General features: G+C 43.2%; 1 protein-coding gene across 1 annotated transcript in view; it reads left to right on the top strand.

Annotated features, from left to right (window-relative positions):
* LOC141112023 (transmembrane protein 178B) overlaps positions 1-24258 on the top strand; it is a 127110-nt gene that overhangs the window by 94374 nt on the left and 8478 nt on the right. The window lies entirely within an intron of this gene.

The following is a 24258-nucleotide window of genomic DNA, read 5'->3' as shown; positions in this document are numbered from 1 at the left end:
GAGACCATCTTCACAGCTTTACTTGTTACACTGGGTTTTATGTCATTGGCTGTTTGTATAGAAAGAAAATATTGCCCCCATTCCAAAAAAAAAAAAAAATACAAGGTACACTTTTTTGTTTAGGGCCCTGCATACACCTTGCGCAGGGGTTACAGAATTACAAATCATATCTCTCAACTTTATAAAGTATTATTATTATTACAGTAATAACAAAAATAAATTCCCTCTGCAGTATACACCTTCTCTCCAATGCTCTCCCACTTGGGCCCCTTTCACACTTGTGCGACTGCAAAGTCACATGACAAGTCGTACCCCATGATTTCCAACGATGTACCATTCATATCTGTGCTACTTCAAGTCGCAGCAACCTCAAAGTAGTCCCTGCACTACTTTGGTCTGACTGATGTGACTTGAGGTCCATAGACCTCAAGATTACACAGGCATTGCTTCAAGTCATGGGAAAATCGCAGCAAAATTGCATGACTTTCAGAGGTCGCACAAGTGTGAAAGGAGCCTAAGAAAATCAGCTTGTCCACTAGATGGCTCTCATCTTCGGGGTCTGGTTGTCATTTAGCCCACTTCCTGTGAGCCCATGCCACCAAGTGCACACCCCCCTGGGCATTTGTTGGGCTTCAAAAGAGGCATTATAATAGAGAGAGAAACCTAATCTTGTTTCTATAGAAAGCATTAGTAAGACCTCATCTTAAAAGAGAAGTATGTGGTTCTTTCACCACTTCAGTATTAGTTAACATTAATAAATCACCGGGGCCAGATGGCTTGCATCCGAGGGTACTTAGGGAACTCAGTCAAGTGATTGCCAGACCGTTGTTCCTAATTTTTACAGACAGTCTACTGACTGGAATGGTACCAGCTGATTGGAGAAAAGCCAATGTAGCACCAATATTTAAAAAGGGCCCAAAATACATCCCTGGGAATTACAAACCAGCTAGCCTAACATCAATAGTATGTAAACTCTTGGAGGGGATGATAAGGGACTATATACAAGATTTTAGTAATAAGAACGGTATCATTAGCAGTAATCGGCATGGATTCATGAAGAATCGTTCTTGCCAAACCAATCTATTAACCTTCTATGAGGAGGTGAGTTCCCATCTAGATAAAGGAAGGCCCGTAGACGTGGTGTATCTGGATTTTGCAAAAGCATTTGACACAGTTCCCCATAAACGTTTACTGTACAAAATAAGGTCCGTTGGCATGGATCATAGGGTGAGTACATGGATTGAAAACTGGCTACAAGGGCGAGTTCAGAGGGTGGTGATAAATGGGGAGTACTCAGAATGGTCATGAGTGGGTAGTGGGGTTCCCCAGGGTTCTGTGCTGGGACCAATCCTATTTAATTTGTTCATAAACGACCCGGATGATGGGATAAACAGTTCAATCTCTGTATTTAAGGACGATACTAAGCTAAGTAGGGCAATAACTTCTCCGCAGGATGTGGAAACCTTGCAAAAAGACCTGAACAAATTAATGGGGTGGGCGACTACATGGCAAATGAGGTTCAATGTAGAAAAATGTAAAATAATGCATTTGGGTGGCAAAAATATGAATGCAATCTATACACTGGGGGGAGAACCTCTGGGGGAATCTAGGATGAAAAAGGAGCTGGGGGTCCTAGTAGATGATAGGCTCAGCAATGGCATGCAATGCCAAGCTGCTGCTAACAAAGCAAACAGAATATTGGCATGCATTAAAAGGGGGATCAACTCCAGAGATAAAACGATAATTCTCCCGCTCTACAAGACTCTGGTCCCGCCGCACCTAGAATATGCTGTCCAGTTCTGGGCACCAGTCCTCAGGAAGGATGTACTGGAAATGGAGCGAGTACAAAGAAGAGCAACAAAGCTAATAAAGGGTCTGGAGGATCTTAGTTATGAGGAAAGGTTGCGAGCACTGAACTTATTCTCTCTGGAGAAGAGACGCTTGAGAGGGGATATGATTTTCAATTTACAAATACTGTACTGGTGACCCCACAATAGGGATAAAACTTTTTCGCAGAAGAGAGTTTAATAAGACTCGTGGCCACTCATTACAATTAGAAGAAAAGAGGTTTAACCTTAAACTACGTAAAGGGTTCTTTACTGTAAGAGTGGCAAGGATGTGGAATTCCCTTCCACAGGCGGTGGTCTCAGCGGGGAGCATTGATAGCTTCAAGAAACTATTAGATAATCACCTGAATGACAGCAACATACAGGGATATACAATGTAATACTGACACATAATCACACACATAGGTTGGACTTGTGTCTTTTTTCAACCTCACCTACTATGTAACTATGTATGTAACTATGTAGTACTGGGCACTTGTACCCCCTTCCTGCCCAGGCCAATTTTCAGCTTTCAGCGCTGTCACATTTTGAATGACAATGCAACGTTGTACCCATATGAAATTCTTGTCCTTTTTTTCACACAAATAGAGCTTTCTTTTGGTGGTATTTGATCATCACTGGGTTTTTTTATTTTTTGCGCTATAAATGAAAAAAGACCGAAAATTTTGTAAAAAAATTAATTTTTCTTTTGTTCCGGTTATAAAACTTTGCAAATTAGTAATTTTTCTTAATAAATTTTGGCCAAAATTCATACTACTAGATATCTTTGGTAAAAATAACACAAATAAGTGTATATTATTTGGTCTTTGTGAAAGTAATGCTGGCCATACACTATACGAAAAATCGGCCGAAAAATCGTTCGTATGGACACTTCGTTCGTTTTTTGGCAAGTTAGTGGGTACAAATCGATAATCGTTTGTGACGTTTTTGTGGAAAAAAAACGAACGGCATGTTTGGAAAATTTCTGCCGAACGTACGATAAATTGCAAGGTTAATGTGTTTCCCGTCCGAACTGCCTACACTAGGTATATGTAAAAAAACTAACACAAAATTATTTATTCATGTCCACTGAACAGATTATCGGACATTATATGATGGCACGATCGTTTGCGGTCACGGTCGAACGTTCGTTTTTCGAAAATGGGTACGGCCGATTTTCTGTATAGTGTATGGCCAGCATTAGTCTACGAACTGTGGTGCCAATCTCTGAAAATTGATCACACCTGATGTACTGAAGGCCTATCTCCTTTCTTGAGGCCCTGAAATGTCAGGACAGTACAAATACCCCCCGAATGACCCTGTTTTGGAAAGTAGACATTCCAAGGTATTTAGTAAGAGGCATGGTGAGTTTTTTGAAGTTGTAATTTTTTCCCCACAATTCTTTGCAAAATTAAGATTTTTTTTTTTCACAAAATTGTCATAATAACAAGTTATTTCTCACACACAGCATATGCATACCACAAATTACACCCTAAAATACATTCTACTACTTCTGAATATGGCGATACAACATGTGTGAGACTTTTTCACAGCCTGGCCTTATACAGGGGCCCAACATGCATTAGGCATTCTAGTGACATAAATTACACATTTCATTTCTTGACTACCTCTTTTGAAGGCCCTGGAGCACCAGGACAATGGAAACTCCCCAAAAAATGACCCAATTTTGTAAAGCAAACAACCCAACGTATATTTTATGAGGCATGATGAGTCTTTTGAACATGTCCTTTTCTTCTACAAGTTTTTGGAAAATGTGGAAAGAAAATGAAAACGTATATTTGTTTTACACAAAGTTGTCAATTTTATAAGATTTTTCTAACGCATACCAAAAATTACACCCAAAAATACATTCTGCTTCTCCTCCTGAGTACGGCAGTACCACATATGTGAGACTTTTACACAGCGTGGCCACATACAGAGGCCCAACATGCAGGGAGCACCATCAGGTGTTATAGGAGCATACATTACACATCTAATTTAACTACCTATTACACTTTTGTGAGACACTGATGCGCACTGATGTGGTACTGGTGTGGCACGGATGCGCACTGATTCTGGGTGGACTTAATATGACGGCCTCCCAGAGTTATCTGACCGTGCTGTAGCCGTTATTTGGCTATGGCCCAGTCGGCAACTGGTTAATCACCACTGGAATTTTTATTTTTTGCTAGGAAACACACAAAAAAAACAGACTGAAAATGATTAAGGAAAAAAAACGTTTTTTTCTTAGTTTTTGCCAGAAAATTTTATAAATTAATTTTTCTCCTTCACTGATTTGCGCTGATGAGACTGCCGATGGGGACTGATAGGCTCTGATGAGGCGGCAGTAAAGGGCACTGATCAGGCGGCACTATTATGCAGCACTGATGGGCACAGATTGGCCTCACTGATGGGCACAGACTGGCATTACTGCTGGGCACTGTTGGGGCTGCACTGATGATCTGTACAGGTCTCCCCTGTGAGAAGATTCCACTGATCGGCTCTCCTCTCCTCTCCTCACACTCTGTCAGGGTGAGGAGAGGAGAGATAACTAACATTTCCTTGCTTACATGTGATCAGCTGTGATTGGGTAAAGAGAAATCGGTCGTGCCGTGTCCCAGTGGGTGAGACTGGGACGAAGTTATATGATGTCGTCCTAGAACAACAGAGCATCCCCCTGCCGTTATTTGTCTGTACAGGGGGCGGGAGGTAGTTAAATTATACTTACCTAGGAGAATGTAGTATCGATCCGATGCTGCATCTCCCCCCCCCCCCCGCCAGCTCTAACACTGAGAACTGAGCGATCAAAGACCGCTAATCACTCAGTTCTCAGTCTTCAGTGAGCAGAGAGCCAGGGACTGTCAGTCACCGGCTCTCTGCTCTTTCCCTCCAACGCTCAGTGGAGCAGCTGGCTCAAGCACTCAGCTGCCGGTCCAGGTATCTGGGTGGATCCCAACTGTAAAGTCTGGATCTTTCCAGAGCCTAAAAACTGGTAACAGGAGTGTAGAACGCAATCCTGTGATCCACAGGAAAAGTAGGGCCAAAAGAGCTTTGGCCCTACTTCTCCTTTTTAATTATACATTTCAGTTTATTCAGTTTACATAAAAAGGATTTTGCAGAGCTGGAACGTGTGCAGAGAAGGGCAATTAAAATAATGATTATGGAGAACCACGGGTATAACATACAGAAAGGCTTCTTCACAGTAAAAGCTGTAAAAATGTGGAATGTCAGATTGTGGGTACAATGAGTGTTTTTTTGCACTTAGTTTTGTTGGCACCTTAGCTATAAAAGCATACAAAAATAACTGTAGACTAATGATCTGTTAAATATTAAGCACATTTCAAAAGATTAAAATAAGAATCATCTCCCATTACTGTCTGCAGCCTGTATGCGTACTTACCAACACTATGGTCCCAGATCCCTGTCCATAGTCCGCATTTCATTAGCCCACTTTCCCCATGGGGGAGCCCAAATCACACCTACTATGGTTGATCCCACCCTGACCTCTTTCAAATTTGCGGGAACTGCCCATCACACCCACTTTATGGGTTGGTCTCACCCAGACCCTGCCTCCTAAATATGCAAGGACCATCCACTCACAGTGCATGTCTTTTTTTGAGTTACTGCTCAAATAGGGTTGATTCTGTGATCCCAGGACATGGCCCAGGACATTGTATGGGTGGGACAGAGGGCCAAGAAGCCGGAGTGTCATCTATGGTCATATCATGTATACCTCCTGGCCGCACAAGTAACGCATGACCAGCACATCCAAATGTAAATCAATATATAAGGACAGGTTTGCATGGAAAGGTTTAAATTAGTGCATGGCCAATGTCCCAGAATCTGTCAAGGTTCACTTAACAAGGTATCAGAAATGTATGTTCATTCCAGCAGCATGTTATGTAATTCTGGGTATGTCAGTCATTAGAACACTTCTGTACTGAGAAGTGACACTTAAAGTGAAACCTGTGTTTTTCCAATGCAAAATGACAGCTTTACCTAAAGTAGAACAAAAAAGTAGAAAAATGGCAAAAGTAGAAGCAAACGCAAAAACGACATTCAGCATAATGATGCAGTCATTTAGTCGAATGAACACAGCAGTTTTGTTTTCCTTATTCCCCCTTGTAACATAGTTCTATTACGTGTTGGTCCTGCCAGGAGATGTTTTTTTTTCACTTTCTGTAATTGGGTGACACCTCTGTTCATTCTGCAGTGACAGCAGCATTATCGCCCAATGGACAGAGAAGCAGAGTAGTCTTAAGCCCCCGTACACACGATCCGAAAATCGGACAAAAAATGTCGCATTCGAATCGATCATACGATAATCAGATCGTTAGTACAGAGCTTTCTAGAGCCCATCAGGACAGTTCATCCGATATTATTCTATCGGAAATGCATGGACATTTTTTCCGTATGATGCCAGATCGTACGATTTTCGTGTAGCCTCCCTGGTGGTATGATTATGTCCGATTTTTGCGTCTCAAATCGGTACAATTGTTTTGCATAGAAATTTGGTGTTTTATATTGTAGGCCTGTAATTCTTAGCAATAACACACTTAGATCTGTCCACCAAGTGTCTAGTAGATATCTCGGGTATGATAAAGTTTGAAACACAAAATCATAAATTATAATATAATAAATAACTATAAATAATTGTAAAAAATAATATAATAATAAAAAAATTTCCCCACGATTCACTATTGCTCAATTCTGCAAGTGTTCTAATTTACTATCGCTGTTTTCTAGCTGGTCTCAAACCACTTTTGATGTAAAGGGACACTTTTTTGGTTGCTATGGACAATCTCAAGTTTCCAGGCAGAAAGAACAGTATATATAATATAAAACTGCATGCAGGGCACTGGACAAACCACTAGGGACAAAAGGGATGTGAAATCATTTCATACAGTAATGTAATCTGTAAGATTACAGTGTACTGTATGTGTTATGTATTTTCAGTTTTTTGAATTTGCTGCCAGGCTCCGCCCCCGTGCGTCGCAACGCTCGCAGGGAACGGAGCCCAGCACACAGAGGCATCGGGCGGAGGACAGAGCCCGCAGACACAGCGGGGGGGACATCACAGGATCCTGGGGACAAGGTAAGTGCACTGCACCAGGATCCTGCAATGCAGTCCCGTGTTTGGCTCGGGGTTACCGCTAATGGTACTGAAATTTAACCCCCAGCCACTTGGGAAAACCGCCAGGGAGGTTAATCAGTACACCTATCGTTCGAAAATGCAATACAAATGCATTGCAACACGTGACATCACTTCCGAATTTTTATTCTGTCGTACGACAATTTTCGTGACTTTAGTAAACTCGTAAGATTCGAGGTGAGATTAGCATGCAAAAAAAAACAGACAATCATTCGTCCGATAATCGGATCGTGTGTACGGGGCATTAGATAAAAAGCTTGTTTGTCGCTTTACCTAAAGTCTATCTGAAACGTATTAAAGTGTTACTAAACCCAGGACCCTGCATTCACTATATCTGATCTCCCACAGTACACAGAACATGGAAATGCAATTATTTTAGTAAATAAAAACTGCTAAATACCTTTTTCTCATCAGCAGTATATAGCAGTCCTGTGACTTCTATCAGTGTCTGGCCGAGCACAGGTAAAAGCTTGTAGGAGGAGTTTTCATTCTTCTCTGACGGCCCTATGAAGCTGCATGACCCCTGACCCTCTATTTGGACAGTGCTGTTTGGCCTGTGATAATCACATGCACCCTCCCCCCCCAAAAAAACAAAAAAAACTAGCAATACACGCCAAACTGAGTATGTGCAGAGTGCCTCCTAGGGCTCTAATCTATGAGCAGATGGATTGGAAATTGTGGAAGAAGGGGAGGATCAGAGAAGACAAGCTCAAACAGCCTTTTTTACACAATGCAGAGGATTAACTCATTAGGTTCTGCATTGAGCATAACAAGCATGCTTTACTGCATATACAGACTGAATTTACTGTTGGGGGTTTAGTAACACTTTAATGTTACTACAGAATTTATGGAAAAGGGGTTTAACAGTATGATTAGGAGCTGACCGTTGTCTGCTTTGTCCCAACCCTGTACCTCTCACTTTTGCTTGGCTTCATGTAAATGCGGGTAAAAATATAAATAAAGGATTACGAGAAAGTTTTATATATGGGATATTAACATTTCAGGTACTAATACCCAACAGTATTGTTACCAGCTCACAATAATTTTCACTATAGTGGTACTTTTAAGCAGAACTTCACCTGGAAGGGGAATTTTCATTTATCCTCCTCCTTCCCCTTTCATTATTGTGAGCATTTTTTTTTTTTTTGGGAGCGGGTACCTACCTCTGACCTCCCAATAGGTGAGCAGAGTGGAAGTTTGGTCCCAGTATTTGTATTTCTGACCAGAGCTCCTCTTTAAGGTTGCAGGCAAAAACAAAGCACATAGTGTGTTTTCAAAGTTTAACTAAACCCAACCTTACTTTTGCCATTTAATTATCAATCACCCTCCATTCTCCAAGTTTTTGCAGAGCTGGGGCTGTGAGTGGGGAGAATTCTCAGCACACTGTCACCTTCAGTAATGTCTCTGCAGACTCGGGGATTTCTGCTCCCAGAGGTCTTTTGCAAAAGGCAATGAGAACACTGCTGGGAGTTACAAGTAGGGCCACCAGTACGGGGTATAGGCGGGCTTTCTGTACCCGATGAGGCTTCAACCCAAATCTAGAAGATGGAAACAGCCCAAGTATGACTGGAAGGGGGCGCTGTGTGTCAATCGGATGCAGAGTGCGTGTAATGAGGGTGCAAATGGAGGAGTATTGGAGAATTCAGAGAGTAGGCAATGGGGGATAAAGGGGGTACAGAGTGTGGGGTAATGGGGGAAGTTGAGTACAGGGAATGAATGAATGAGGTACTGAGTATGGGGTAGTGGCACATGCAGGGGCTACAGAGTAAGCAGTACAGAGTGAGTAGTGGGGGTGCAAGTAGTGCATTGAGGTGTGTGGGGGGGGTGCAGAATGTGGAGTTGTGGGGATGCAGAATATGAAGTAGTGGGGGGGGGTGAGAAATATGAGAGGCACAGAACAAGTAGTGGGGGTGCAGTGAGGCATAATGGGGGTACAGAGCATTGGTGTATTTTGGATACAGGTGATGCAGAGTATTGGGGTAGTGAGGAGTGTAGGTCGTGCAAAGTGATCTGTATTGGGGGTCAAAGAGAATGCATAGTGGGGGGTGCATGTGGACTGTATAGGGAAACATTGGGAGGCCCCTGTAGGGCAGGCTGATTTCCAATGGCGGTCCTGGTTACAAGGGGTGTTGACTGCTGGACTGGGGTGACAACACTATTACCATCAGGAACGCTTTGCATTGGCCATGTGGTTGCCTGTGATTCATTTTGAGTGCACACAGGAGGGTGACGAGGCTAGCAGTGGGAAACTGCGGTTTAGCTTTGTCACCCAATAACTGGAAGTAATCAAGAAGCTATAAAAAAATAAAAAATGAATTCAGTTTTTTTGGCTTATATGTGAATTACCATCTATATAGCCAGATTTAATGCTAGGTTTTCCATACATACAGGGGGCATGTGACTCTGTTCCCTTCCTTCCATGTTACAGAGATGGTGCTTGGTCACCCTGGACCAGGGTGTCATGTAAGGAAGGGGAGAGAGTCCTCAGCCCTGTGTAAGCTCCAAGGTCAACAACACACATAAGACATTTTTTTTCCTAATGCTTAACAGCCATATAGAATGGTATGGAATTAAGGAAGACTATGTTTGTGCAGTTAGGGAGGGATACAATTAAAGTAGACCTTGTATGAAAATTAAAGGTCCACCTATACTATACCTCTGCCTCTAAATTAACAACAAATAAAAAAATCACAAAACATTAGAAGAATGTTAAAAAATCATTTACTATGGTTCCCGTTTTCCATCTGCTTCCCATAAGCGTGGTTGTTGTCACTGGACCTCACCATTGCCTCTTGGGAAAGCCGGGTACTCCAAATTCCACCAATATGAACTCCAGTAAGTAGTTCTGCCTTTGGGTTGTTTAGCTTTGAATCTGTTGCATTTATTGGGGTTGGGAAGCTCAGTATAAGCTCACCATACACACTAAGATCTGATTGTACATTCTTCTTTATATCTACCGACAAGTATGTAGGACAAGGGTCTCTCATTGGTTGGGTACAGCTTGATTGGATGGGTTAGGTAGGTCCTCATTTTACACCAGGGGTCCCCAAGTTTCTAAACAGAGGGCCAGCTTAATGCCCTTCAGACTTTAGAGGGGCTGGACTGTGGCCAGTAGGAGTAAGACATGTCCTGGCGTCGGTGGGAGTAAACCATGCCCTATTTTGCATATTAGAGAAAAAGCGCCCCACGTTGTTGTCAGTGGGAGGAATAGTGTCCCATTGTTGGTGTCAGTGGGTGGAATAGTGTCCCATTGTTGGTGTCAGTGGGTGGAATAGTGTCCCATTGTTGGTGTCAGTGGGTGGAATAGTGTCCCATTGTTGGTGTCAGTGGGTGGAATAGTGTCCCATTGTTGATGTAAGTGGGAGGAATAGTGCCCATCCTTGGTGTCAGTGGGGGAATATGGTGCCCCATTGTTGATGTCCATGGGGGGGAATTATGTCCCATTGTTAATGTCAATGGGAGGAACCGTGCCCCAAGGTAAGCAAAAGGCCGCATCTGGGCCTTGGGACGCAGTTTGGAGACCACTGTATTACACAGGTTTGGTAAATCTAAAGTTGAATATACAGTGATTGTATGGCCAGATTGTAAGGAGTATGGCAAATCTTAAAGCGGTTGTATTGCCCGCTTGTTGATTTTTACCTACAGGTAAGCCTACAATAAGGCTTACCTGTAAGTAAAATTAACATCTCCTAAACCTGCACGGTTTAGGAGATTTTCACCCTGCATGTAGTCGCTGATGTCAGCGGCATATGCGCTCTCTGAAGGTCTGGCGTATTGTGCCGGAACTTCAGAGCTCTTTGCCAGAATGAAGGGCTGCCGTGCGCATGCGCCGGAGCCAGCGAACCTGGAAGAAACATATCCGCTCCCCTCATCGGTGACCGGGCGCCGCTTATGGGGCTTCATTCTAAGGTAAGTATTTCATAATGTGCTAGTATGCAATGCATACTAGCACATTGTTATTGTCTTGCAGTTTACTACCGCTTTAAGTGGACCTTGCATGGTCTGTTTTAAGTGAACCTGCTGCGTGGCACAGAATTAATAGTATAGATCAGTCTTTCTCAACCTTTTGGTCTCAGAAGAGACATTAAGAGTTTTTCAGTTCTTGGGGAAACCCCTGATAAAACCAATGAATTGGGAATTAGTGGGGGAAAAAAAAGCTCCTTACATTGGTGACCAGTTGGAATAATGCTCCCCTCACAGTGGTGGTCAGAATGCCACCCTTACAGACGGAGATAGATCACTGGAGTCATGCTGCTGACTCTTCCAAGTGGCATTGGCCTTGAGGCTGGGTTCACACATGTGCGGTGAGAATTGAAGCTCCGTTTTCGCAGCTAATTGACAAAGTAGTTGTTCAGTGTTTCACGTCAGTTTTTGATCAGCATCAGGTCAGGTTTACATCAGGATCAGGTCAGGATTTTTTTGCAAATCAGATGCATTCCCATAGAAGATAACGTGCTTGCAATTTGCACCGCAATGCCCAGAAACCGCACACTTTTTTTGGGCAATGTGGAGTGCGAATGCAACGCACATATGTGAACCAGCCTCATTCAAATGAACATATTTTAAAATGTCATGCGAATTGGATGCGGTGTAAACCGGGCCTAAACTATGCAGACACCATCAAATGGGAAGTCAAGTAGCCATGGCTCAAGGAACCCCTAACAACCTCTGGAGGAACCCAGGGGTTTTGTTTCGTGGAAACCTGGTTGAGAATGCCTGTTTATAGAGGAAGGAACCTTAAATACAAATGGAAAGAAATGACATACAATTAATGACATAAAAAAAAAAAAAACTCATCCACAAAGTCATGGCTCCTACCTCCTGCTAGTAATGCAGAAGACCAGCCTGCCAAATGTCTTGGTTTTCAGCCCCCTCCACCACCACCTTACACAAGGCTCTGGAAAGTCTAGCACCTCCTTCCAAGCCCAACACTGCCCGAATTCTCTGTTCTCAAGGCAACAGTAGTAGATGCTGCCAATTTAGTCTTGAGATCTGGATAGTAATTGGTGGCAATTTAGAGGTCAGAGAACCGGTACAAATCAGGTCAATTCTGAAATTAATAGAACAAAGCGAGGGGAACAGCAGGGCCCCGGGATATGACTTGAAATCTGTGAAAAGTCTGCAGTACTCCGGAAAGGTTGTAGAGTATCAGTATGCAAATACATTTGGCAGATAAAACATTTCACTTACCTGTATTTTAACTAAGCAGTAGGCTGTTAACATGTGATTTTACAGATATATTAATAATAGACGTAGGTCTGTGTAATGGCTGGGAAGAGCCACTTAGCTCTCCACCTATTCTTCCAGTAGTGTCACTGGAGAGTAAAAATTTGATTTTCTTACATAATCTTTTTTTTTTTTTTTTTTTTACCTTTTTCTTTTTTTTGAAGATCATTGAAAGATCATTTTGATGTATATAATCGAACCACTAAGTGCAAATGATTAAAGCGCTCCTCTACTGAATTTTACACTTTTAAAAGATCTGCTTGCTATTACATGTATAATCAGAAACCCTTTGTAGTATGCGACTCTCTGATTTAATATCACTGTGTTACTGGGGCCTGGTATATGACTTGCTAACTGACATTTTTTCACTGGGATTGCTTTAATGGCCACTAAGGGCTCTTCCACACCAGTGGGCATGTGTTCCCATGCACATAACACGCACCCACTTGTGTGCTCTGTGCACATGTGTACACGCAACACAGAGCAGACATTTTTGTTTATTATTCAGACTCTGTTTTGTGCTTCTAGAGTTGCATGCTTATTGGGTTTTTTTTCACCTCATTGCACATCTACCAGACTGGATCTGTCTGAAAACTAGATTATCTTGAGTCTACGTTCACATTGGAGCGATTTGACATGCCAAATCGGCGGCAATGGCACAATTTGCGGCGCCGATTCCCAAAAATAGTTTCTGTACTACTTTTGGCGACCTTTGGGGTGCGATTTCCATAGACATCTGTGCAGCAACCCGCACAGATGTCTCTGAAATCGCCCCTGAAGTCAGGACTGACACGTGGGAGTGAAATTGTGCGAGTTTAGCTGAATTTGCACAATTTCATTCCTGCTGTCCGTGTGAACCTGGGCTCAATCTCGAATCATCGCGTGAAGCACCCACATTGCTGGTGGGTAACCATGTGATCTATGCTTCCCAATAGCATGAGAGCAACTGTTTTATTTTCATGGCAACTGGCAAGCATAGGTGCTTTTAACTTAAAATAACATGATGTAGTAATTTTAACATGTACCCCATCAGTTTGTGTTTGTTAAAATGTAAAGGCAGATCTACGCAAGTCAAGCCAATAGAGGAGATGATAGTTATGTACCCTGTTTCCCCGAAAATAAGACCTAGCGTGATTGTCGGTGATGGCTGCAATATAAGCCCTACCCCCCAAATAAGCCCTACTTAAATTCCTTGTAGGTCTTATTTTCAGGGTAGGGCTTATTTTCGGGGTAACAGGGTAGGGCTTATTTGGGGGGTAGGGCTTATATTGCAGCCATCACCGACAATCGCACTAGGTCTTATTTTCGGGGAAACGGGGTAGATGGATAGATATGGATATCTATCTGAACATAACCATCACCTCCTCTATTGGCTTGACTTCTAGATATATAGATAGAGAGATTAAAAAAAATTTGTATATATGTATTTATATGTATGTATATATGTGTGTGTATGTATGTATATATATGTATGTGTATGTATATATATATGTATGTGTGTGTGTGTGTGTGTAAAAAATTATAGAATACCTGGATATATGTGTGTGTGTGTGTGTGTGTGTGTGTGTGTATGTATATATATATATATATATATATATATATATATATATATATATATATATATATATATATATATATATATATAAATTATAGAATACCTGGAGAGTGAAAAATCTGGTGCAACTCTGCACAGAAACCAGTCTGCTTCCAATCTTTTTGTTTTTTTTGTCACAGCTTAATTGAAAAAGTTGAAGATAGAAGCTGATTGTCTACCATGCACAGCTGCGCCAGATTTTGCACTCTCCAGTTTTAGTAAATCAACCCGAGTGAGCTGAAGTAAACGTCTAAGATTTCCTCAAATTTCTGCTGCTTTGTCTTCCTAAAGCTTCGCACACGCGCTTAGATTTTCGCACGACCGAACGTCCGATTTTTGTGGCATGCTAGTCTCATGTCGAAAATGAAGAGGTTACTCACAATATGAACATTTTCGTACGACAGAAAACAACGTCAGAAGTGACGTAACCTTTTGAATAGTTTTGTATGTATTCTTTCGTTTCTGAGCATGCGTAGTCTTGCGCTTACGATTTTTTCCGTACGAAAACCGTACTAATGAAAGGAAAATCGAACATTAAATTCACATCCCACAAAAATATTATAGCCTGCACATCCAGCTTTTGTCTGACGAAAATGCGAAATCAGCTGTCGAAAGCACCGTACCAACGAGCTGAAAATCGGCAGACAGGTCGTCGTACGAATTTTTCCATCCGATTTTCGTATCGTGTGTACAGGCCTTAAGGCTAAGTTCACACTGGCATTAAAAGCAGGCGTTTTGAGAGGCTTTAACCACTTCAGCTCCGGAAGGTTTTACCCCCTTCCTGACCAGGCCATTTTTTGCGATACGGCACTGCGTTACTTTAACTTCCTTGGCGTTATGATTATTTCATATTTTTGATGCTGAAAGCGGTACAATTATTTTGCATGGAAATTTGGCGTTTTATATTGTAGGCCTGTAATTCTTAGGAATAATTCACTTAAAACAGTCCAAACAAGAGTCTAGTAGACATCTCGGGTATGAAAGTTTGAAACACAAAATCATAAATTATAATATAATAAACAACTATAAATAATTATACCAAATGATAATATAATAAAAAATATTTAATGTAATCAAATCAAAAACACTGAAATTTGCTCAGTTGCAGAATTGTCGCGGTCATTACTTTTCAGTGTTTGATGACGGATCTCCCCACAAATCGCCATCGCTCAATTCTACAAGTGATTCTAATTTATTATCGCTGTTTTCTCGCTGGTCTAAAACCACTTTTGATGTAAAAGGACGGTTTTGGTTGCTATGGACAATCTCCAGTTTCCAGGCAGAAAGAACAGTTTTTATAATATAAAACTGCATGCAGGGCATTGGAGAAACCACTAGGGACAAAAGGGATGTGAAATAATTTCATACAGTAATGTAATCTGTAAGATTACAGTGTACTGTATATGTATTGTGTGTTTCACTTTTGAATTTGGCGCCGTTCTCCGTCCCTGTGCGTCGCAACACTCGCAGGGAACGGAGCTCGGCTCTATGATGAATCGAGCGGAGGACGAGCCACTCAAATTGAGGGGAGACATCGCAGGATCCAGGGGACAAGGTAAGTAAGCTCTTCCTGGATCCTGCGATGCCATCCCGAGTCTGGCTCGGCGTTACCGCTTTTGGTTCTGAAATTCCACCTCGAGCCAGACTCGGGAATACCGTCAGGGAGGTTAACTGACAATTTAACTAAAAAAAAGAAAATTTTATATATATATATATATATATATATATAATTTTTTTTTTTTACTTTCTACTATAAAACCTATCCAATAAAATTTTTTTTAATCTCTTCTTCATCAGTTTAGACCAGTTTGTATTCTGCAGCATATTTTTGGGAAAAAATTCCCAAAAAGCGTATATTGATTGGTTTGCGCAAAAGTTATAGTGTCTACAAACTATGAGACATATTTATGGACTTTTTATTTTTTATTATTATTTTTACTAGTAATGGCTATCAGCGAGATGACTACATTGAGGCGGACAAATCTGACACTAAGTGACACTTTTTGGGGACAAGTGACTCCGTGCTAAGAAAGAAAAAAAAAATCACTGATCCATGTATAAATGACACTGGCAGGGAAGGGGGTAACATCAGGGGCAATCAAAGGGTTAAAGGTGTTCCCTGGGTGTGCTTTCTAAAGCCAGGTATACACAATCAGATTATGTGTCCAATAACAGCGGGAGCGCTGCTCCGGCGGTGCGCACCCCAGAGCCGATGGAAGAAATCGGGCATCATGATTTTGCGCATAATATGCCGCAGTATATGTATGTGGGGCAGTCCTTAAGTGGTTAAAAATGCCTCTCAAACGCCTATGCGAATGATGCAATAAACAGGATAAAACTTTTTCGCAGAAGGGAGTTTAACAAGACTTGTGGCCACTCATTAAAATTAGAAGAAAAGAGGTTTAATCTTAAACTACGTAGAGGGTTCTTTACTGTAAGAGCAGCAAGGATGTGGAATTCCCTTCCACAGGCGATGGTTTCAGGGGGGGGGCATTGATAGTTTCAAGAAACTATTATATAAGCACATTAACGACCACAACATACAGGGATATACAATGTAATACTGACATATAAAAAAGAGGCGCTTCACCAGGCCCACAGAAACCCCACTCAGCGCCAGGTTGCGATGCTAGTCGCAGAGCTGCCAACAAGCATACAAATAAAATTTCATAAATGAGTAATAGTAAATAGAACCCACTTTGTAAAAAGGGGAAATACAACCTAACCGAAGAGAGCAGCTGTTTAAACAAAAAAGATCACATGCAGACACAATGTTTCAAAAAATCTAAAAATAGACTATAATGACACATTAAAACAGCGCTAATGTTGAGCTATCATCCAATAGACACGTGGCCAACTACACATGCATAAGGAAATCCATTATAGGAACGTCCTTAAAGAAAAAGTCCCTTAAAGAAATAAGTGATGCAGAGTTCAGGGTGTACTTCAAACAGGTCATCAGTTGATAATAAGAGAATTCTTAACGTGCACCTTCCACCGATCACTCAGGATTCCACCCAGTGTAGACACACTCCCCCTAGGGGGTTAAACTCACCAGAGTTGGAAAATAATAAAGCATTCAGAATAATCCAAGTCAGCAAATTGAAGTTGACATCACTCATAAGGGATCAGGGATGTTCAGGGCAACTGGTCAATATTAAAAACTTCTTCATCATATACTGAGTATAGGCGTCAAAATCTTCTCTGTAAGATACCTTTACTTAAGCATATAACCCAGCACACCATCCAGCAATGGACATTTTCACACACAGCATGCTCCTGTGTCTCTCATTCCTACTCAAACAGCTGCTGTGTGTGAAAATGTCCATTGCTGGATGGTGTGCTGGGTTATATGCTTAAGTAAAGGTATCTTACAGAGAAGATTTTGACGCCTATACTCAGTATATGATGAAGAAGTTTTTAATATTGACCAGTTGCCCTGAACATCCCTGATCCCTTATGAGTGATGTCAACTTCAATTTGCTGACTTGGATTATTCTGAATGCTTTATTATTTTCCAACTCTGGTGAGTTTAACCCCCTAGGGGGAGTGTGTCTACACTGGGTGGAATCCTGAGTGATCGGTGGAAGGTGCACGTTAAGAATTCTCTTATTATCAACTGATGACCTGTTTGAAGTACACCCTGAACTCTGCATCACTTATTTCTTTAAGGGACTTTTTCTTTAAGGACGTTCCTATAATGGATTTCCTTATGCATGTGTAGTTGGCCACGTGTCTATTGGATGATAGCTCAACATTAGCGCTGTTTTAATGTGTCATTATAGTCTATTTTTAGATTTTTTGAAACATTGTGTCTGCATGTAATACTGACATATAATCGCACACAAAAGTTGGACTTGATGGACTTGTGTCTTTTTTCGACCTCACCTACTATGTAACTATGTAGCAGAACACAGTACTGTTCACACTCTCTCAACATGAGGCTTCAAATTTGAAGCAATGCTTCATGTTTTGTCAGGAGGTGTTTATGAAGCCTTTCAACGCCTCCCTCTCAAGTCCCTGCTCCGGTGACGTCGCTCCTAAACGCTGCGGACCGCACTGCGTTCCGGCACCATCAGGGCTGATCAGTTTCTCCCGGAATACTTCCGCCCGGCCTCCACACGCGGCAGTGGACTCTGGTGGTCCTTTCATGGACATCCAGCACTGACATCCCGGATTCCCTGCATGACGACCCTTTTTTTTTTATCCTGCTCTATTGCCCCTTGTTATTGTGATGTCCAATAAACCCCTCACACAGTCTGCATTTAGAGGCGCTTCTCTTTTCTTTTGATTTACAAGTCTATGGTAACTCTTTGCAAGTGCTCTGGCAGGCAGTTGCGGGGCATTACGATTAGTTTATTTCCTGTAATGGAATAGGCGTTTGAGGAGTGGTTTTAACGTGCCTTAAAGTGTTTGTAAACCCACGCAAAAAAAAAAAACCTGCAAGACAAAGGCATAATGAGCTAGTATGCTTAGCATACTAGCTCATTATGACATACTTTAGATCAAAGCCCCCGCAGCGGTCCCGGCGCACTGTTCTATTTGGCGACATGACTCTCTGAGTTATTTACGGGTATCGCGGGCTCCGGCGCTGTGATTGGCTGGAGCCGCGATGGCGTCACTTCCGCACATGCCCGCGGGAGCCGCCGGTAATGTCACGTCAGCTGAAGCAACGGCACGAACGAGCCGTTGCTCAGTGCGCATGTGCAGATGACGTCGGCACATGCTGATACAGGGGATATCTCCTAAACCGTGCAGGTTTAGGAGATATCCACGGTAACTACAGGTAAGCCTTATTATAGGCTTACCTGTAGTAAAAATTGGTTGTAAAAGGTTTACAACCACTTTAGCGCTCATCAAACGCTTCAAAACTGCACATAGTGTTTGGGGAGCATTTTTTAACTCTTCATAAGGGCTTTAAAATGCCAGTCTAATGCCCATACTAAAGCTATAGGAACATTTGTTAAGCATTAGAAATGTAGTCAAGTGTGAACAAGCCCTTAGAGGGAGAAGAGATGGAGTCCACCCAACACAGTGCAAGTCAGTACCATCAACAACCCTTGTCTGAGATCCCATATATTTTGGGCCTTAGGCACAGCAGCCTATAAAATTCTATGGAATTTTAATGCAGCAGCTGGATGCTGTACTGAATGGTACTAATGTTTTCGGGCCATAGGTGTCCAGGACTTGAGACAAATGCCCAGAACGCAGGCACAGGAGCTAAACACCCAGTGTACTTCAGGCCTAAATGCCACCCCTACGACAGCTAAATAGATCACTGGTGTCATGGCACTGCCAATTGGCATTGGCCCCGGAACTATAGAGACACCCTTTAATGGGAGGTCAGTCAGCCACAGCTCAGGGAACCCCTAGCAAACTCTGGAGGAACCCTACTGCTCCACAGAAGCCTGATTGAGAATGGGAGGTCTAACCTTTCACCACTTATGTAAAACTAATAAAAAAAGTGTTTTGACTTTGGATACACTTTAAAGCTCAGGTCTGGGCAGACAGTTTAACTAACATGAATTAGTCGAAGGGGTGTTAATGATAAATTCATTGAGAATATAGAAATCTAACTGCCACTCAATTTTTAAAAGATTTTCCATAATTCCTTTGTTCATTAGGCGGAGTATTGTACAGACTGACTCCTCCATCACCACTTACACCATCATACACCTATTACAACTTCTAGAATACATTGCACCAGACCAGTGGTACATGTAGGATGTGGTAAATAGGATGTTCATATAGATTGGCTTTAGGATTGCACCCTTTGTACTACTGCTAAGGGAGCTTAAGTCTTTCTCATGTAAGTAATTAAAGGTGAAGCTTAGTTAAAGGCGTTGTAAACCCTCAGGTTTTTTTAACCTTAATGCATCCTATGCATTAAGGGGAAAAACCTAGCTGAAATTGGGGCACAAATCAATGACCTTCTACAATATAGAGCCAAGGCGGCATTGCAGAAATGCAGGAAAACCAGTTACACATACGGGGATAAGTGTGGGAAAATATTAGCTAGGTCAATTAAGGAACAAAAACTCCAATCATACACAGTGGCGTAGCGTGGGTTGTCAGCGCCCGGGGCAAGGCAAGTAATTTGCGCCCCCTAACCTGCGGACAATTCGCACTCCCTGAGTCCCTTCCCTTCCTACAATAATACTGACCTACCTGACCACTAATCTGATTCCTATACTGACCACTACACTATACTACTACACAATACACTGACCTATCTCATTCTGACCCTTACACTGACCTACCCGATTCCTACATGGACCACTACACTACACACTGACCTACCTGATTCCTATACTGACCACTACACATCCCACCAACCTACACGATTCCTACATCGACCACTACACTACACACTGACCACTACACTATACAATCCAGTACACAATCCACTATACACTGACCACTACACTACACACCACACCAACCTACCTGATTCCTATACTGACCACTACACTATACTAGTACACTACCCACTACACAATACACTATCCACTGACCACTACACACCACACTGACCACTACACTAAACACCACACACTGACCTACCTGATTCCTATACTGACCACTACACTATACTACTACACAATACACTACACTATCCACTGACCACTACACTAGACACCACACACCACTAACCACTACACACTGACCACTACACACTGACCACTACACACCACTGACCACTACACACCACTGACCACTACACACCACTGACCACTACACACTGACCACTACACACCACTACACATTGACCACGCTACACACTGACCACTACACACTGACCACTACACACCACTGACCACTACACACCACTAACCACTACACACTGACCACTACACACTGACCACTACACACCACTACACATTGACCACACTACACATTGACCACACTACACATTGACCACACTACACATTGACCACACTACACACTGACCACACTACACACTGACCACACTACACACTGACCACTACACATCGACCACTACACACCGACCACACCACACCACACCGACCACACCACACTGACCACACCACACTGACCACACCACACTGACCACACCACACTGACCACTACACACTGACCACTACACACTGACCACTACACACTGACCACTACACACTGACCACTACACACTGACCACTACACACTGACCACACACCACACTTACCACTACACCACACTGACCACACTACACACCACTACACACTGACCACTACACTACACACTGACCACTACACTACACCACACACTGACCACTACACACTGACCACCACTAACCACTACACACCACACTGACCACTACACACCACACTGACCACTACACACCACACTGACCACTACACACCGCACTGACCACTACACACAACACTGACCACTACACACCACACTGACCACTACACACTGACCACCACTAACCACACACCACCACACTACACACTGACCACTACAAACTGACCACTACACTACACCACACACTGACCACCACTAACCACACACCACCACACTACCCACTGACCACTACAAACTGACCACTACAACTACACCACACACTGACCACCACTAACCACTACACACCACTAACCACTACACTACACACTGACCACTACACTACACACTGACCACTACACACCACGCTGACCACTACACTAAACACCACACACTGACCTACCTGATTCCTATACTGACCACTACACTATGCTAGTACACAATACACTACGCTATCCACTGACCACTACACTACACACCACTAACCACTACACACTGACCACTACACACCACTAACCACTACACACTGACCACTACACACCACTGACCACTACACACCACTGACCACTACACACCACTGACCACTACACACCACTGACCACTACACACTGACCACACACCACACTGACCACACCACTACACACTGACCACTACGCACTGACCACTACATTACACTACACACTGACCACTACACACTGACCACCACTAACCACTACACACCACACTGACCACTACACACCACACTGACCACTACACACCACACTGACCACTACACACTGACCACCACTAACCACACACCACCACACTACACACTGACCACTACAGTACACCACACACTGACCACCACTAACCACACACCACCACACTGACCACTACACCACACACTGACCACCACTAACCACTACACACCACTACACACCACACTGACCACTACACACCACACTGACCACTACACTACACATTGACCACACTACACTACACATTGACCACACTACACTACACATTGACCACACTACACTACACGCTGACCACACTACACTACACACCACACTGACCACTACACAATACACTACCCACAGACCACTACTACTCAATACACTACATACTGACTGCTACACAACACTCTACCCACAGACCAATACACTATACACTACCCACAACACTATACATTACACAACTTTCTGGCTGCTCCCTCTCCCCAGACCATATCTACTCCCCCCCCCCCCGCCGAGTAGTGAGTCTCTTACCTTTTTTTTCTTCCATCTGCTCTGCCTCTGCGCCACCAACTGTCACACTGCCTGCCCTGGCGGGGACATGATGATCAGGGACCCAGGCCGGAGGAGAGGAGATGAGAGGAGGAGAAGACAGCGGCCACAGACTGCCTGCCGCGACGGCCGACAGGGACATGATGATCAGTGACCCGGGCCGGAGAGGAGGAGGAGGAGAAGACAGCGGCCACAGACTGCCTTCCGTGACGGCCGACATGATTGGTGACCCGGGCCGGAGAGGAGGAGCAGGAGAAGACGGCGGCCACAACGAAGGCCAGCCCCGCTCCCCCGCGATTGAGGACAGGCCAGCCCCACCTGCCGCACATGACCCCTTTCGCCCAATCACAGGGCGCCAGGGGCCGGCCTGAGAATTAATATGGCGGCCGGAGCGCAGGGTCACAGAACATAGAATTTAGCTGTATTGAGAGAGGGTGACACATACTGGAGCAGGATTTCGCCCCCCCAAATGTTGCGCCCGGGGCCTACGCCCCCCTCGCACCCCCCACGCTACGCCACTGATCATACATACCACATATTATGCCCTCAAAAGCCCAGAAAATAGCTTTGCCATTGGAGATTTCGGAGGCTTTTCGAGATTTTTACGCATCCCTCTATAACATACCACCTGCTACAAACTCCCAATCACTGATGGATGAATATGTGCAAGCAGCTCAGATGCCCACTATTACACCTGAAATCAAAGCGGAACTAGACAAACCGATAAGTTTAGAGGAACTGACAATAGCAGTAAACTCTACAAAACCGGGAAAGGCCCCCGGCCCGGATGGCCTCACCCTGCAATACTATAGAACCCTGCTTCCTACACTAGGACCCTTTATGGTAGATCTGTTTAATGACTTGGGCAATGACGAGGCCCTTCCTAGAGATGCATATATATCCGTATATCCCGAGGGAGGGCAAGGACCCGACCCTATGTGGCAGTTATAGGCCAATCTTTCTTCTAAACGCTGATCTTAAACTGTTCACTAAAATTTTGGCGACTCGTCTAGCAACTCAACTACCAGACTTGGTGCATCTAGATCAAGTAGGCTTTGTCCCTACTAGGGAAGCAAGGGATAATACGACCAAAGTCCTAAATTTGCTACATGTAGCTAGAACCTCCCTCACACCATGCGTATTTCTTAGTACGGACGCTGAGAAAGCGTTCGATCGGGTGAACTGGCAATATATGTTCACGGTTCTTCGACATCTGGGCCTAGGAGATACCATTATTCAATGGATTACTACAATTTACTCACAACCTACGGCTCAGGTTAAAGTAAATGGGGTCCTTTCTGATCCCTTTTCTATACTAAATGGCACCAGACAGGGATGTCCGCTTTCCCCCTTGCTATTTGTCCTGCCCTTAGAACCATTTCTAAATAGAATTAGTCTGAACCCGGACATTCAGGGCATAAGTATCGGAGGTGATCAGTACAAAATTTCGACCTATGCGGATGATATGCTCTTTTCATTGACAAATCCCGCTATTTCACTCCCTAATCTATTACGTGAATTCGAGATCTATGGATTTCTTTCCAACCTGGAAATTAATTTTCATAAATCAGAAGCTATGGGGATAGGGATACTTCTTCCCGTGCTGTCTACATTTAAGTCTAGTTTCAAATTTAAATGGATAGCGACAGCTTTGCAATATCTAGGTACCTATCTCCCGACGGAGACGTCACGCATATTTGAACTTAATTTTCCATCACTGTTGTCCAAAACCCTCACGCTTTTAGAGACCTGGAATAGGGGCCTGCACTCGTGGTTTGGCAGAATTAACTTATTAAAAATGAGTATTCTACCTAAATTTCTGTATTTACTCCAAGCCTTACCAATTAGGATCCCTATATCTTACTTTAAACAAGTTAACGCACTTTTTATCAAGTTTGTGTGGGTGTATAA

This window comes from Aquarana catesbeiana, linkage group LG11 (genome assembly GCF_042186555.1).
Source record: "Aquarana catesbeiana isolate 2022-GZ linkage group LG11, ASM4218655v1, whole genome shotgun sequence".
NCBI classification, from domain to species: domain Eukaryota; kingdom Metazoa; phylum Chordata; class Amphibia; order Anura; family Ranidae; genus Aquarana; species Aquarana catesbeiana.
This window is presented reverse-complemented; position numbering and strand designations above follow the sequence as displayed.